This window comes from Lissotriton vulgaris, chromosome 11 (genome assembly GCF_964263255.1).
Source record: "Lissotriton vulgaris chromosome 11, aLisVul1.2, whole genome shotgun sequence".
Lineage (NCBI taxonomy): Eukaryota > Metazoa > Chordata > Amphibia > Caudata > Salamandridae > Lissotriton > Lissotriton vulgaris.
This window is the reverse complement of record NC_141699.1, coordinates 401,546,277-401,564,978: the sequence shown is the minus strand read 5'-3', so window position 1 is coordinate 401,564,978 and position 18,702 is coordinate 401,546,277. Positions and strand designations below refer to the sequence as shown.

The following is an 18,702-nucleotide window of genomic DNA, read 5'->3' as shown; positions in this document are numbered from 1 at the left end:
TATATTTATTGACTATGAAGTATCTTTCAAATTAAAATGTATGTTTATAACGATTAAACTGAACTCTAAAAAGGAATAAAATATCCTGTTAATAAAATAATTACTAATGTTTTTGATTTAAAATAAAAAATTGTTGTTCATTATTATTAAATTTATGATGCATTTTTATCTTTTTAAAATTGACTCAATAAATACATTTTTTAACTGAAAAATGTTTTTTTTACTAAATTCAATATTTAAACATTGATTCTATTTCAAATTTGATTTGCAAAGATATAAAATGAGCATGATGTAATTAATAATTGCATTGATCCATTGCTTATAATGTAAATTGATTGTATATCATTTTTGAGACATTTGAATTTAATACCTGGGTATTAAAACACTACCCCACCCAATACCCCTATATCCCAAGCATCCCGCTGCTAAAAGTTATCGTAGAAATTTCATGTAAAGTAACTTCTTATTTTTCACAAAATTATAGAGTAGCCACTTACAAAATAATACTCAGGGATTTTTTTCAAAATATGGAAAAAAATACCTGGATATTAAAACACTACCCCGCCCAATACCCCTATACCCCAAACATCCCGCACCTAAAAGTAAACGTAGTAATTTGATGAAAAGTAAACTTCTAATTTTTCAAATAAATATGGAGTAGCCACTTACAAAATAATACTCAGAGATTTTTTTCAAAATATGGAAAAAAATACCTGGGTATTAAAACACTACCCCACCCAATACCCCTATACCCCAAGCATCCCGTACCTAAAAGTAAACGTAGTACTTTGATGAAAAGTAAACTTCTAATTTTTCAAATAAATATGGAGTAGCCACTTAGAAATTAATACTCAGGTATTTTTTCAAAATATGAAAAAACACCTAGGTATTAAAACACTACCCCACCCAATACCCCTATATCCCAAGCATCCCGCTGCTAAAAGTTATCATAGAAATTTCATGTAAAGTAACTTCTTATTTTTCACAAAATTATAGAGTAGCCACTTACAAAATAATACTCAGGTATTTTTTCAAAATATGAAAAAACACCTAGGTATTAAAACACTACCCCACCCAATACCCCTATATCCCAAGCATCCCGCTCCTAAAAGTTATCATAGAAATTTCATGTAAAATAACTTCTTGTTTTTCACATTATTATAGAGTATCATAGAAATTTCATGTAAAATAACTTCTTGTTTTTCACATTATTATAGAGTATCAACTTATAAAATAATACTTGGGTATTTTTATCCAACTTGGAAAAAAATACCTGGGTATTAAAACACTACCCCACCCAATACCCCTATATCCCAAGCATCCCGCTGCTAAAAGTTATCGTAGAAATTTCATGTAAAGTAACTTCTTATTTTTCACAAAATTATAGAGTAGCCACTTACAAAATAATACTCAGGGATTTTTTTCAAAATATGGAAAAAAATACCTGGATATTAAAACACTACCCCGCCCAATACCCCTATACCCCAAACATCCCGCACCTAAAAGTAAACGTAGTAATTTGATGAAAAGTAAACTTCTAATTTTTCAAATAAATATGGAGTAGCCACTTACAAAATAATACTCAGAGATTTTTTTCAAAATATGGAAAAAAATACCTGGGTATTAAAACACTACCCCACCCAATACCCCTATACCCCAAGCATCCCGTACCTAAAAGTAAACGTAGTACTTTGATGAAAAGTAAACTTCTAATTTTTCAAATAAATATGGAGTAGCCACTTAGAAATTAATACTCAGGTATTTTTTCAAAATATGAAAAAACACCTAGGTATTAAAACACTACCCCACCCAATACCCCTATATCCCAAGCATCCCGCTGCTAAAAGTTATCATAGAAATTTCATGTAAAGTAACTTCTTATTTTTCACAAAATTATAGAGTAGCCACTTACAAAATAATACTCAGGTATTTTTTCAAAATATGAAAAAACACCTAGGTATTAAAACACTACCCCACCCAATACCCCTATACCCCAAGCATCCCGCTCCTAAAAGTTATCATAGAAATTTCATGTAAAATAACTTCTTGTTTTTCACATTATTATAGAATATCCACTTATAAAATAATACTCATGTATTTTTATCCAACTTGGAAAAAAATACCTGGGTATTAAAACACTACCCCACCCAATACCCCTATATCCCAAGCATCCCGCTGCTAAAAATTATCGTAGAAATTTCATGTAAAGTAACTTCTTATTTTTCACAAAATTATAGAGTAGCCACTTACAAAATAATACTCAGGGATTTTTTTCAAAATATGGAAAAAAATACCAGGGTATTAAAACACTACCCCACCCAATACCCCTATACCCCAAGCATCCCGCACCTAAAAGTAAAGGTAGTAATTTCATGTTAAAAAAATCGCATTTTTCAAATAAATAAGAAGTACCCACTTATAAAATAATACTCAGTATTTTTATCCAACTTGGAAAAAAATACCTGAGTATTAAAACACTACCCCACCCAATACCCCTATACCCCAAGCATCCCGCTCCTATAAGTAAGAAAAGTAAATTCACCAGAAGGAACACACAGCCAGGAAACAAAAGGCAAGCAGGGACCAGCTCACCTTACTGTAGAAATGAAATAGATTCTCAAAAAAGCAAATTCGGATCTGCTTTTCTAGCCCATGAAGTCTAAACTAAGGATGATGCAAATACAAAGAAACCTGTATGTCCTCCTAAAAACCACAATGGCACCACTAGTAGGAATCCTACACTATACAGCATTTCTCACCCAGAAAACCACATTAGTATATTTACAGATAATACAACCTAAAAAAATGCAGCAGCTCTGACTTTAAGCCGTATATTAAAGGCAGATAAAAGCTGCTATTAATATGCTTAACTAGCACATAGAATTAAAGTTAAGGCATACTCTAGAGAGAAGCAAGGATAACTCAACGTTTCTAGCCTAGCTGTCTACAGCTACCACAAGTGCAGAACAAAGCAATAAAGTCGCATACATCAATTACTTTAAAATTTAATATGAATTTAAATGTAAGAGCACTAAAAAATTACGTATTAACGAAAATAAAAATAAAAAGCAGATTAGTTACCTATCAGCCGCACGCCTTACACCGGCAGCAATTACTTCGAACAACCAAAGAAACAAGCGTGAAAACACCAAACAAAATAAAAGAAGGACTTCACGCATAACGTAGGATGACCGGAATGAAAACACACAGAACGTAAGATGAGCGGAGTATTCGTGGTAAAGGCTGTCGTTGAAGGCACACGCGTGGACAAGACGTTTGCGAGGTAAGTGCCTCGTAGAAAACGTCACGAGTAGAAAAGCCTTCGTTGAAAATGATGTTTCCCTCTTCCCCCACTGCATCACAGAATTCTATTCTGTGGCTATCCAGTTATACACAGAGACTGCAGTGATTACATTAACCAATCAGGGTTTCATAATGTGAAAATGTTCATTTCCCACTGATGAGCTTGCATTTATTTTCCATTTAAGGTGTGTGCTATTGTATGTGTAGTAACCTAAAGATGCAAGACCAGTAATAACGTTGCAGGATATTTTGTTCTTTTTAGCCATGCCTTTAACCCCACAAACCCCATTCCACTCAAGATCACAGTTCCCATATTTTTAATGCACTTTGATTGTTGTTCCTAGACGTCCTACCTGTAATGCTACGAGCCCTAGGGCCCCATGCATAAGTAATGACCACACAGACCTGGGTACTTAGTTATTATAACTGGCCCCAGGGCACGTGCGCCCGGACCCTTTTATTATCAGGGTCACATGCCCTATGACGCCTGTTGGATGGGTGTGGGGTGTAAGCCAGCCGTCGGGGAGTGGCTGGCAAGAACAACAACTAGTCCAGTGACCAGCAGGTCACTACACTACCTAGTCCCAGGGTAATTTTTGTATCTTCACAGCTCTGAGGATGTCGTCATTCCACAAAAAACCTAATGACCGTTGGTGCACGTTTAAAGATTCTGAAAAGACTCGGACATTGTACTCAAACATAACAATATAAAATCACTTGTAACCGTTTTCTTTGCTTACGTTAATTATCAGTCAAGGGTTATTATGGAACATTTTATTCACTGTTTAGGGGTGTGCCATTAGAGCGAAAAATACCGGCTTTAGGTGACTTTCTACATGTTGTACTGGTCATTCCAGAAAAAAAACACGTGGCCAGAGGGCCACGCATGCCCACGTGAGATTGACTGTCAGTCACGATGCCTTCAGCTCTCTATACTTCACATTCATTGTTAGCTGAATCCTTCCCTGAACGCTGCAGAGAAACCGTTACTCCAACTGCCAAGATCGAGCTTCACTCAACGTGCAAAGCCGCTTACTAGATGTTGCATAGGCGGCGATGTGGCTGACATAGCGAAGACACGCAGTTATAGGACGTGACGTGTCACGTAGGCAGTTGCGAACGGTCATTCCTCTAATGGGAATCAGTCACTATCCTATCAGAAGTGCACTTAGCACGGAACCGGAAGCGCTGAGAACGAAGGAGCAGAATAGAGGTAAGCAGAGGGGCTAGCGAAAAACCGGATTAGAATGGAGTGTTCCATGGGCGTTTCATAGGAGGGGGCGAGGGGAAATAACATAAGGAAGACATTAGGTGACTCTAAAGCAATTTGAGTGTAAGAAGAGCGTGGGGCTAGACGGGCTTTGGCTTTTGTGGTGATAGGGGAGATGGAATTGTGGCGAGGACGGATAGAAGGCCAGTGAGGGGAGTCTCAGAGGAAGGGCTTATTGGGGCGGATCCGCGCGAAAAAAGACACCCAAACTTTATTTCTGATCTAGGTTTTAAATGCCACACGAGAGTGTCTGCTCAACTAAAGAAAATGAGTTGGTGGATAATACTCCCACCTTCGGAATGTGAGATTTGACCGTTAATAGATTTCAAAGATGATGTTTCCACGTCAATCGGATTTAGGATCGAAGGTGTGGTTAGCAAAATGATCTATTGTCAGTGATGACATAGAGGGACATAACAAATTAACCCAGGCTCACTTAAGGCAACATTAGGATTGGGCCCACCAGAGCCATGCCCAGGCACTGCGTTCCCCATATCTCCCACTCCACCCCGCTTATGATGTTAGATCATTGGTAGAACTAGCATTTTGTCGTTCGTATGGTCTCGCAGTACTAATGGTCTCATCCTGGCGTTGCAGGCATTTAACTTATGTCTCTCTCCTTAAAATATGTACTGTATACAGCATCGGAGAATAAGACCTACAGGAAGAGTTCTAGTGAGTCCGTAGAATGTACCGCTGAAGTGATGCTTCATTCACTAGCCATGGGATATTCGTTTAGGGTTACAGATGACAAGAGCTTGTCTCTTACCATGGGCCCCTGTGGATGCTTGACATAGAAGCGTTTTTTCCACATTCCCCTCACGTCCCGGTTTTCTTCCTCTCATGCTAAGGATGTGGTGCCTACGTTTCCAGTGTGAAGACTTCGATAAGCGTTCAACTTTCGTGCACCACGTATATGTCCGCTTGGAACAGTATATCCATGGCTTTGTTATTTTTATCATAGGCATTTGACAGCTATAGGCCGCTTCAATGCACTGAGTGGAACTCAAGACAGAAATATGATTGAGCGTGAGAGGAACAGGGTGTTCAAGAATGAGAGAATTGAAAAAGACGTTTTCTTATACAGAGAAGTGAAGAAGATGGCAGGAAGGGAACGAGAAAAGGGGTTGCGGGGGGGGGGGGGATACTTTAGGAAGGATAAAGTGAAATAATGAGGAAAGCTGTGAGATTGCTTATCCAAGAAGATGGATTCAGTTGCGTTCTCCGCTTATTTATTCTCTCCATAGTCTGCCCTCCATTCTGTGGATAAAAATACGTTTTTACGCCTTCCTCAAAAGTATGTACATATGGAAGTTTTTTTCACCATACAGAAAAGTAGTTACTATTTGCTCTCTGCTAGTCATATTAGTTGTCTAAGCAACATTTGCATGGTGTTAGTCGAGGTTTGCTTCAATGGGTCACATACCAATAATGCCATATTAACACCCATGAAAATAATCCTAGCTAAAGATCTGTGTATGTGATTTCTGGTTGTGCTTGTGATGTGCCCATGATTAGGTTTTGAAAACTTCAATAACATCCATAAACTGGGATCTGTCGAAAATGACTTGGATAATAGGAACTCTCCACACCGCCTCGGCCCGTTTCCCAAAAACAAAGGACTTAGGCAAACTGCCCTCTTCTTTCTTTGGGTTAAAAAAAAAAGATAGTTGTTACCCCGTGCACAGCATGCACCTAGGAAAGGCAGGGGGTGAGAATGCCAGCCATGCTCGCCTCATTTACTACATGTCTGCAGGTTGTGGAAGCAGTGACCATAGAATGCTCAAAAGATGCTCCTCATTGTTCAAAAGTGGAGCAATTATGAAGTTCCCTTTTATGTTTCATGCCATGTAAGTTGAAGTTGGGATTTCCACAGGATGGCTAGATAAACATAGTAGGATTATGGTCTTTTGGCCACTGTGAAATATAGGACTACATTACTTTGTTGGTATCAATAACCAAAATAAAGATGTTTTTAAAACCCCATGTGTAGTGAATAGAACGCTATGTCGTTGCTATAGCTTTCTTCTTAATTTTGCTAGTGCTTTCTTTGCTGTGTTTCATTGTTACATGTGCATTGCTCTTCTGCACTTGTAGCTCGGACCTTGCTGTATTGTATTATAAATAACATTATTAGTGCATTTACTTGAAAAAGGATTAGTGGTTTCATTTACATGTAGTGTAGAAAGTGATAATTTACGCAAGATATTATCACACAAGTTAACTGTACTGGAGGGGGAGCCCATAAACACTAGAAGGGAGGTTGACAACGTAGAGTGACAAAAGGTGATCCAATGGTCCTTATCCTCTCTTCATAAATGGTGGAAGTGGAAAGAGGCCTTGCCACCCTCATTTATTTCCTAGCTGAATGATTAACAACTAGTAGATGACCCTCATTATAATCCTCGGGAGAAGGCTTGAGTAGGATATTCATACAGCAGGGTGTGCTTAGCTCAATTAATACGTTTAATAAGAACAGCCTTGACATTGGGAACTGGAGGAGGCCATTAATCCTGTTTCAAAGCAATTCAAAACAAAACATAGAAAGTGAGGGCATTAAACAAAATAAATAATTCACTAGCTACGAGATAGACTAAAACAGAGCTAAATTGACATTACAGGTAGAGGCAGAAACGTACACCATAGCCACGAGTAAGGACACTAAGAATTTTTCTCTTTCATCATGGTTTTTTCGATCTAGTGGTATCCTCCAGTTAATTTATCACAATTTATTTAAATGTCCAGAAAATGCATATTGAAACCCTGAAACAGCAGTGTGTGGCTAACTTATTTTCCCAGACGGTTTAAACTTGCTGCCAAATTTTGATGCCACTTCAACTAAGATACGTTACCTTGACTAGGACTTCCAGAATTTCAATGATGATGTTGATAACTAGCTTCTTCTCTCCCAGAAGCTAGTTATCAAAGGACAATTGAAAAACATGCACCCGTCATTCGCTTCAGGGAAGCAACATCTGCATCCAGAAATCTGTTTTTTTGAAAAACTTGCAATCCTTTGAGGGGTCCAGAATATCCTATTGAGGGTAAAGAAGTGGTTCCTTTATAGATTTGCAGGCTTAACCGTATAATATAGTAACTAAAGATGCTTGCCACAGGCACAGGAGCTCAGGATTCGGCTCAGATTTTGGTCGTCTGAATCCAGAAGCTTCCAATACTAAATAGAGACCTCTTTTTTCATAGGCTGCACGTCCTGCAATCTTAACTCATCTTCCCAAACATCCTCGATTTCCTGTCTCTCACTTGCATACCCTGAGGTTAGTTGCACATTTTAAAATCTAGATAAAAGACCGTCAGTCCTCAGCTTGAGTGCCTCTCAGGGTAGCAAACCATGTATTAATATTTCTCCCCAGGTTGTTATACCAGCATTCCTCAAGGTATAGCTCAAACTATCAAAAATACACCTGGGGTTCCTGGGGAGTCCCAGATAGGTGAAAAATCAGAGTAAATAATTAATGCCAAGGTCTTCCTGACTGTGCCACAGACTAAGTGCAGCTTTCAAGACTTTTATGTGGACTTTCTTAAAATATTTTGGGGCCCCAAACTTATATAAAGAACCAGTGGTTCCCAGCTCCTTAGTCATGACTGCTAGAATCCTACTCCAAGTTGTACTATTTTTACCAGTAAGGGCTATACCGTTGCATAAGATCTGACATCTTAAAACTACCGGCCAGTGGGAGTTGAAGAGGAAAATGGGGGGACTTCACAAACTGGGTGCTAAGGCGCAATTAAAATCCCTGAAAAGCTCCGCATCATGTGGAACAAGTAAATGTAAAGTTAACAGCACTCTAGATGATGATGATGCTTTGATTGAGTCTATTAAAAAGGATACGCACTCTTGTAAAAGGCCTCCTATCAGTTAGAATATTCTAAAGGGGTTGCAATTTAATTAAGGAAAGGAGCAGAGGTGGAATTGCTGTATTCTAAGACCGATAGCTCACGGAGGTAGGTCTTGGCAAGGCTGAGATTTTCTAATTATGACTTCATGTTTGCGGGCCTTTTTTGGCCCTAATGCAGATGATACATCATACTATTCAACTCTTGAGTGGAATCTTCTGGAGTCCCCGCTTCCGGTGGTTGCGAGGGGCGACTTTCATACCCTGATGGATTCTAATCCACTAGAAAAGATTGTATCCACACACCTAAGACAAGGTAGGCCTTAAAAAGTATGTTACAGGACTTTGGGCTGGTGGGTAAGTGGCTGCATCAAATGGGCCAGAAGAGGAGATATACATTACATGGCAAGAAGTATAAATGTAAATGTAAATGTAAATGTATAGGCATTTATATAGCGCACTACTTACCCGTAGGGTCCCAAGGCGCTTCGACCGCTGCGAAACCCTTCCTGGCTTCCCTGAGAGATGGTCCCTTAATGGGTATCTCCAGGGTGAGACCAGGCATCCCCGGCGGTCTGGTGGGGCCGTTAGTGAAGATGAGGCAAGCTAATGCCCAGAGTTGCCGAGTGTGATCGCTGATCAGAGTGGGCACCGAGGCGAGAGAATTATCGAGTCCGCTGACCCTGGTCCAGAAACCTGCCGCGCCGGGAATCGAACCCTGGTCCTGGGCCGTCCTCTGCTCTCGGGTCTGCCGCCTCTAACCAGTGAGCCACACTACTTCACTGTATGTATGTATGTATGTATGTAAGTATGGCCCCTTTTATGGACTCAACTACTTTTTCATCAATAACACTGCTGTGGAGAGGGTCCGGGACATATCTCCAATCTTTCAGCTGTGATTCTACTGCTTGAGTGTCCTATCCAGGCGGGGAACTTTAGGTGGACGATCATTTGAGCCCTTCTCTTAGATCCAGGAGTAGGTCAGGTCAGAATAAGGTTTGTAGGGCTTTGTGTGCGTGGGTGAGGAGTCGGAAGGTGATTCTCTTGTTGACCGGGTGAGGAGTCGGAAGGTGATTCTCTTGTTGACCGATGAAGGTGGTATAACTACTCTTCACATACTGCCGAAACACGCGTCGACCTCATGCTCATCCTTGTGCTTTGAACATAAGATTCAATCTGGTCGCTGAGGTTTTTCTGTCCTACATAACCTCCACCTTATTCAGATGATGTTTGTATGAAATTTGTGTGAGTTTTAATGTGTTTGAATGGTTGTGAGATGGATGTATTTATAGGAGTCAGTCCAGGGGGTATTTTTCTCTTTTCTTTCATGTAAATTTATAGATGTGAATTTGTCGGCCAAGACCTGGAACTCTCTCCCCACTCACCTCCGCCTCACACAGAACCACATTTCCTTCAGAAAGGAACTTAAAACCTGGTTATTCGATAAATAATGCACCCCCTCCCACAAGCGCCTTGAGACCCTATGGGTGAGTAGTGCGCTATACAAATTTCTGAACTTGAACTTGTTGTAATTTTATTTAGTAACTAGCCCGGGAGAGATTAAGTCTCCAATATAAGTGATTGATAGGCTACTAGGGAGTATGCTCAGTGTTCTTTGGTTCTTTCCCCTCTTCTCCCTTTGTTGAAAGTATAACCTGTAGAGGGGGGCCCCTATTATGCAGGCTGTTAAGATAACAAGAGTGATGTAGACAAACTTAAAAACAAGCATTAAAAATGCAATAGGTCTCGCCTTTGATTAAATTAAAGCCTTTTGCTTTGCTAAAAAATACCATTAGCAAAGCAAATGGCTTTAACTTAAGCAAAGGCGAGACATATTGCATTTTTAATGCTTGTTATATTGGCTGTTCAGGTCCATCCTTCCTCCTGCTCTTGAATGCAAGAAGGCCTATTTTCCAGTTTGCTAGCGGACTGATGAGGGGATGTTGACAAAAGCATTGCCAATGCTTGTTTACAGTATGCAGCGTCTTGGTAAGATTGATGTTGTATTTTCTACATCTCTTCTGCAGTTTGTCTAGTGACCGCTAGGAGGCACTAAAATGCAGCAAACTTGTGTTGTTTAAACGTGGTGTTGTTTTTAGGTCTTGGCTAGACAGCACAGATGTCAAAGCAAGACATGATGTTTTCAACCGGTGGGCTTCTTCCTGCCCATAGGCTTACCATTTGCTAGCTCCCTTGTCAGTCCTAATCTTTTGTCTCCATTTATCCATGGCATGCATGCGTCATGCCTCTTCTTGTGTTTAACCCTCCCCAGGGCATAGGCCAAGTACGTGTCCTCCCACTGCTCCTGTTTTTAGGAGCTACCTTTTTTTTGTGTTTGAACACTGCACACGAGAGCTGTATCTTTACAAGCTCTTTGTCCTTCTAATCGCACTCACCCCACCAAAACCCTCATTGTTTTGTGTTATATTGCCTCTGTTCCTATCCTGCGGTCGAAGTGAACAGCAATGGCCTCCTTTCCTCAACATGTCTTGTCCCTGTATGCTTTGTAGTGCTACTCTGTCAGCACTTTTTTAGGTAGAGTCTAGCACAGAGCTGCTCTAGAATCGATCTCTTGAATCCCTTCAGCTTTTGTAAAAGCTTGTGCGTGTGGTACTCACACACGATTTGCCTTTGCTTCTGGCTTTAGTATGCAATTGGCCAAAGGCTTGTAGAGGTCCCAGTTTCTTTGGAAATGTTTACTCCCAGAGCGTTTTGCTCTCGGGAGCCAGCAGGGGCCATCTGTTTTAAATTAGCGTGGCTGCGCTTGTCTCCCACGCAGTGTTTCTCCCCCCTCGTGCATTCTGTGGTTGTAATGAAATGTATCCTTTGGACCCCGAAGTCACGATCTTTACGCAGTGGCACGCACAAAAAAGCACAGCGCTGTCAGAAACGCATTTGTTCGAAATCCTCATCAAAATAACTGTTGTGAACACAGCAGCCACGCTCCGGTGTCAGAGGTGGGGCATATTTGCCCATTTGTAAACGTCACCACTTTCTTTCTTTTTAGTTTTCATTGATGTTTTCATTGATGTTTTCACCTGATGTTGGTGATGCCTGAAGTCGTGGCAGGGAGGGGGGCTTTCACGTCGCTGACACATGCTTGCCAATGAGATGTTTTTCCCGCGCTCTCAGTGCAGATCACAGAAATTACAGACACATTTATGATCTGATAAAATGCCCGTTAGCAGCAGCTGGCGCCCGGCGTTCAAGTGATAAAAAACTTGCGCTTCCTCTCATCTGCCTAGAAGTGCCCGCTCCCACCATTTTGTTTTGAGCTGCTAATTAGCAGCCTGCGCTCTGCCGTGTTTGATCTTTCTTCACATCCACCACACTCTCTTGGTTACTGTGGGCTAGACCTTTGCCATGAGTACTTCTTACCCCTCCACTACTGCCCCTCCCACCCTGCCCCAACTCCGGCTGACTTCCAGAGCACCTTAAGGCTTCTTTTCAAAGAGCCCTCGGCAAGTCCATTGTGCACCCGTGACTGCAGCGAACCTAGCGCTCCCAGCTTCTGAACACCCGCTCCAGGTTGCAAGGACCGGACCTCATCCTGTCCAGGTTGCTCAGGAGGTGGAGCGCCTGCTGCAGGATCTGTGTTTACCATGGAGCCTTGGGGGAGGGGCTGGGAGGGCATTGGGCAGCATACCCAGCAGTCTCCTTTCCGATTGCCACTTTGCTTGAACTTGTATTGTTACATTATTTAATAAAAAACCCTGTTATCTAAGCACTAAGCGCCAATTCGATTTGATGCGTTTCCAGTATGTATGAATATTATTTCAAACACTTGGATTTCATTTCAGAAAAGGAGCTCAGACCATTGAAAATGTCCTCGTTTCCAGGCACCCTTTCCCTCACCGAGGCAATCAATCATACGTTTGTAAATCAGTTTATAGGAAACGTTACATAAGGCAGAGGTATACAAGGTGTAGGAGCATAGCAAAACACTTATAAGGTCTCAAAGGCGAGACCTATTGGCTATGCCAATGCTTGTTGATTTATTGTTAATTATAAGCGTGGACTTCAACAGGGCTTCTTTCAGGAGGTTTGTTGTTTAAAAAGGTAGGCTGCTTTTGAGGTTGGGCACACACCCGGAAAACGGCCAGGCAGAGGAACACTTGCGGGAGCTGGGCTCTGGCAGTTGCAGTTCGAGCCCTTGGTTTACATTTTTAATTGTTAATTCCCCTGACATGGACTGTCTCCCCATCACACCCCTGTCATTTCTTGTTATCATCTCTCTCCTGACACTGAGGGCGTCCCCTTTCCAGTCACGTTCCTTATCAGACCCCTTAAAATCTACTTCTGTATTATTGTCTGCAATACATGTGATCTGTAATTTTTCAAACAGACTGCAAATAAAAGTTATGAAAAAAATGGTCCTACCAAACCAATGCTTAGGTGGCCATATTTCCCCCTATAGAAGCACAATGGATTTTCACTGCTTTCTGTATCGTGCAGTGATTTCAGGACCTCAGGAAAAATACATTTTTTTGTCCTTTAGGCGCTCCCTTTTCCTTTGTAATAAAGTTTTTCTGGTGTTCTCCCTTTTGGCCATTTGTGCTTGCTCCAGAAACAAGTCCCCTTAAATGGCTTTACACTATCTGTGCAAAGATATCCTCATTAGTACCAGATAAACAGCCAAGTACAGTAATAAACAAATGGGAGATGACCAGTCAATCTTTGCTAAGGGCCACACAGGAACACATGACCACAGGTTTTTACTAACTCTAACCGCGCTCACCATCTCGTGGTCTGTCTCCTTCATTCTCTTGACCAGAAAAACATGTCTTTAACCAGACACTCCACTTCCTCTCACAGCCCCTTTCCTTGGAGAAAATTCAAATTGAGCAGTTACATGAAATATAGCTGTTGTTTAGTGGACGCATCTGCTGTTCTATGTATTCATGGGTGTCTAATGGTACCTAAGTGGTCAATTGGAAAGATGACCAGGACTTTGTTAATTATTTTGTTTTTTTAATGTATTCCATGTCTTGCAATGATTTCTGAACCCCAGGAAAAATGTCACTTTGTCTTTCGGGCACACCATTTTCTCCTTGTAATAAAGTATTTTCGGTGTTCTCTTTTGGCCATTTGTAGTTGCTTCAGAAACCCGGCTCCTTTAACCCTTTCCCTGCTGCCGTCGGCCAATGGCAAACGGCAGCACTACCTCCCCAGTGCTGCCGACGGCATTCCACCTGCGCAAGAAAACGCCCGCAATTCCGCCGCGGTTAACGGGTTAATGGCTTTATACTATCTGGGCGAAGATTTCCCCACATTAGTACCAGATTAACAGGCAAGTACAGAAATAAGCAACTGGCAGATGACTAGTCAAGCTTTGCGAAGGGCCACACATGACCCAATGTTTTTAGTAACGTTGGAGCAAGAAACTGTGGCCTATATGAACCTGTGTTTGTACTCATTGCAAAAAAGGCAACATGATACCCCAAGCACAGACTTGACGCATTATTATTCATGTTGCCAATTCTTTAAACTTGTAAGCTTGCGTGTTGAGCAATCCCCTCAGTATTGGGAGTCGATTTTTCGTTGTGACCCAGAACGTTAAAACAAATTCATACCGTTGATTCACTCTTGGGGGGGAGGGGGGAGGATAAAGGCATTGCTCTTTCAATTTGTCTGTCTTTGTTTTGGTCTTTGTTTCTCAAGATTGCTTGCTTACATTAAACAAAAAATTGTCACAGTTAGCCGTAACCTTAATTGACCTCTTCACCACCACCCGTCAAGGAGGGCAATTCCACTGTCATACTATCCTCTAGTGAGTTTATGTATGAGTATTCCGGCTTCACATCAATCCCATATTAGTGGTTTGTAGTTCGCCTTACAATGTTGTAAAGTAGGAGTTGCAGACTGGATGATGCGTATTTTGTAGAACGTAAGGAAATCAAGGCAGGGACGTAATCCTAAACAAACAGCTCTCCCAGGAACGAAAAGGGTAAGGATCTCCAATGGTGAGCATCTCTTTTCCGCCTGTCCAATGGAGTAAAAAAGTTCTTATAAAAAAATTGTTCTGGGTCGTTTGTGAGATAGATTGACTGATTGCTTCGCAGTCATGAGGCAGCGTGGACACGGGTCCCTCAGAGTATAGATCGAAGATCTGTGTCAATTTATCATGTAACCCGAGTATTGGCCAAACGATTAATGCATGTGCATTAGACTGGTCAATGTGAAATATGGGTCCACGAAGTAGAGCAGTATTTCATCTGCATATTGCGATATTCTGCCTTCCCAGTCATCTGTCCAGTGAAGACCCTGAATTAGTGAATCTTGGTGAATCCAGGCTGTGAGGGGCTCTAGGACCAATACAAATATAAATGGCGATAGAGGACAGCCCTGTCTTGTCCATTGTTGTAGTTCAAATACATGTCAATGTCCCCCTATTGACTTGCACCTGGGAAAGTGCACCAGAGTATAAAAGGTGTATTTATTTTATGGAGCTTTGGCCAAAAAAACAACCTGGTCAAAACTTCAAACATGTAATTACACCATATCAAACCCCATTCAGTCGTCCAGGGAAGTACTAGAGCGCTCTCCTGGAGATTATTAGTCTGGCTCAGCACTCCATAAAGGTGTCTTAGATTAAGAGACAACACATTTTCAATTAAAATGACTATTATATTTGCATATACATACAGTTTAACAATAAAACTATACAGCGCACAAACGATAATGTTTGGAAATGCATCACTTAGTGTATTGATTTGTTTTGATCTTATTAAAGTATTTGTTTCCAACACACTTCAGAATTAAGAACACATGTGCTTAATTTGTGTTGTCCTAATACTTGCATAATACTTCATTTAAATGTTGTGTACTGGAAAAAAACCTTTCCTGCCCCAGTATACCCAGCAAGATTGTCAAATAAATCCTCTCACTTTGAAGTCAAAGAAAGAAAAGTAAACACCAAGCTCCCTCGGAAGGCAGAGCCTGATATTTGACCTCTGTCTTTGAATGCATTGCAAATGTGACAAGGTAACAGAAAGGTATACAGGACTGTTTACAGAAAGGAACTCTCCTGTAAGAATACAATGAGAGGTAGTGTGGAAAGAATTTGCTACTTCGGAAGGACAAACTCCCGCTGGACAGTCTACAGCAAATAAAGTCAGCAAAGAGAAAGCCAGAAAATATGAGTTACAAACCACAAAGCCAGTGGTAAGCAACCAGCAGAATACATTCCCAGGCAAACTTTCTGAATGTCCCCAAGATGTCTTTAGCAAACCAGACGGCTTCACTGTCTAGTAGACTTCGACCTTAAAAGCTCCTGTGGTCAGTTCAAACACAGAAGAAGAGCAAGGCCGCATACAAGAGCAAGCCAACTAAGCTTGACATGAAGCCATCCAGTATTTAGCAAGGATTGACTCTGTGGTGTATTGTTCACAGTGCTGTCTCCAGACAGACCGCTCAAGATATCTGTGGCAAGACCACAAAAAGGCTGCTTTATTTTGCATAGCATCCCTTTTCCCGTGTTTTGTAGAATATATAGATATAGGGGTCACAGATAGTGGCAATGTCGAGGTGATGACGTAAATGCCTGGATATGACAGTGGTAAAGGCATAGTTGTAGTAGGAAATCGAGTAAGAGGGGTAGCTAAGAATAGGTAGGGGATAGCAGAGCAGGGGTAGATGGGCGGAGATAGTGTTAGGCAAAGAGGTAGAGCTTAGAAATGTATGGAAAGAGTGGTCAATGGATGTATAGTAAAGGGATTGAAACTGGGGTTTAGGTAGCGGGACACAGCAGGATTAGAGCTACGAGGTGCTGATAAAGGGGTTAGCATATTGGTAGGGATATGTAAAAGAGTTGATGGATAGGTGGGTATGTATTTGAAGGGATATGTACATGAGTAGAGGGTTTGGGTATAGGGGTCTCACATGTCTCACATAGTGGAGGTGTCTAGGTAAAGCTGTTAAAGTAACAAGATACCGGTGGGGGGGGGCGGGGTTTGAGGCGTCAAATTTATGGGACAGCACAGAGTGATAAAAGGATTAAACAGAGCAGTACAGTAGTAGAAATGTAGAATTTGAGGAGTGATAAGGTAAGAAGAAAAGGTAAAGAGGTTGGATTGTTGAGGAAGAAGGAGTGATGGATCAAAGCATAATGGATGTAGGATTCTTGTAATGGGAGACCTGTAGATGTGGGTGAGCACAGTTAGAGATTTACCAGTAGAGGGAGACAAATAATGGTAGGGTAAACACTGGGGGTGTTTCCTAGAAATGTAACACTGGTTGTCACCTCAAAGGCAAGTCTGATTAGGGCTCACAGAGGACATGGTGTTGTACAGTTACTGTTAACTCTTTTTTGACATGTCGTATCTGGAAACTATACCTGCATGACATGCCTCAGTTGTGTTAACCCCTGAATGACATCACGAGGTGCTGGCAAAGAAAAGACTTGTAAGACATTTACATTAGGCTTTGTCACTGGAGAGACATTTGTGATGGGACTTACATAGAAGGGATATACCAGACAGTGACTGTTACTGCATTAAAGGACATGAGACAGGATGTTGGGAGAGGTTTTAGACCAATGCAGGTAGTAGACACACGTGGAGCAAAACAAAAAACAAAACAAAAAAGCTCTACCTATATGTTTTGAAATGTGCCATACGTCTTCTATTGACTGCTCTGGCTTGACCATAACCCGAAATATATTAAACATTACTTTATTTTTTTCATAATATATAAATTGATAGATCACATATAAATTTGATATTAAAAAGTTATAGCAAAACAAGTCCCATTCCACACAAACCAATCATCACATACATACAATATCACACCCTAACATACTCAAGCAAACCATATATAAAGGCGTTCGATACATACCAAAAAAAATGTGAACCAAGCTCCTTCAACACGAAAAGACAATAGTGTGATAAAGATTTAAGCAACATGAGTCACTGTCGTAATGCAATGAACGTATGCAAAATGAATTTACAATTTTTTAAATATTGGAAAGAAATGTCAATCATTCAACTTTGAGAGGAATTTTCCCAGGTATATTCATTAACTTTCCAAGAGGGGTAAGTCAAATAAGTTCATGGAGGGAACACATTCCATCGCTAATGCGTATTTCGGTGGAAAGACCCCTCTCTGGGTCTCACCTTCTTCAGGGCGCATACAATGGTTATGTAAAAAATAGGTAATGGGACCTGTCAAGAAAAAACAAGGGGATTTTGGCTGTGGTTTCTCGAAGTACAATTAAATGCCCCACATCTGGTTCTTACCGGGTTAATAGCCGGGGGGAAAAAACCACATACATCTTCAGTCAGCCAGACTAATAGCAATGGGTACAGTGTAGAAGAATCATCTCTTGAGCTCCCAGAAGTGCTAGTTCAGGTTCACCGTGTTGATCAAAGATACGTTCAAATTTCCATATGGTGTTCAAGATAAATTCAAACAGTTTCTAAATTAAATGTTAAATGCGGTGGCTATCCTGAATGGCGTCACATTCATTATCCGATAGATGCCAGAGATAAGCTGAGTAATAGTCTCTGGATTAGAGTTTGTGTATGTCATGCAGTGGCATTCCAGCGTGGTGTCCCGCTCGCTATTTAAAAGCCCATATTGACACACGTGGGACAGTTAATGCTGATACAGAAAAGTCATATGAAGGCTGACACAAATCAGATTGTGCATATCACATCACGGACATGCCAGCCTCTCTGCAGGAGTAAAGACACGTAATGAAAGGGCTTGTGCAGAGCAGTGGTTAATTTGTAAAAAAAAATAATAGATGCCAGGGTTCTCTGAAAGGATGCAGCTTACACGAGCCCATTTCTCCTGTTAGTGCCGCCTAAAACAGAACCAACTACCAACCATGAAGGGGAGAGGATGTGATGTAATGGCCAGAGTGGCCTGCTTTGGAGCTGGGATACCAGGTTTGAATCTCTTTGTCGGCTAAACATCCTGTGATCTGGGCGAATCACGTAATCTCTTGTGTCCTTAACTGGTGCTCATGAAAAGCGCTGATGTTGATGTATTAGTAAAGAGATGTCAGACAAGAGATGACATAGTGGTATACCAGATGGGTTGGTACAGCTGAGGCATGTCAAACAAGGGATGTCACAGCTGTGACAGCTCCTGCACAATCTAATAGAGCAAGCACTTCCAGTAGGAGAATCTGCAGCCAATATCGTTCAGATAGGTTATAGTCTTGCAAATACAGGCCACGGGTCCAGTCTCAGAAGAAAAAATTCAGACAAAGACTGCTAGATGCATTTGCCCTCCGACAGGGGCATGCAAGAATAGACCCAGCACACTTTT

At 41.2% G+C, this 18,702-nt stretch overlaps 1 protein-coding gene across 1 annotated transcript in view; it reads left to right on the top strand.

Moving 5' to 3' along the window:
• Positions 1-4,430: 4,430 nt before the first annotated feature.
• Positions 4,431-18,702, top strand: part of YKT6 (YKT6 vesicular SNARE protein) — a 118,631-nt gene continuing 104,359 nt past the window's right edge. Inside the window, exon 1 of the mRNA XM_086943437.1 lies at positions 4,431-4,516. The gene's annotated coding sequence lies outside the window, so the exon portion shown is untranslated. The remainder of the gene's footprint in view (positions 4,517-18,702) is intronic.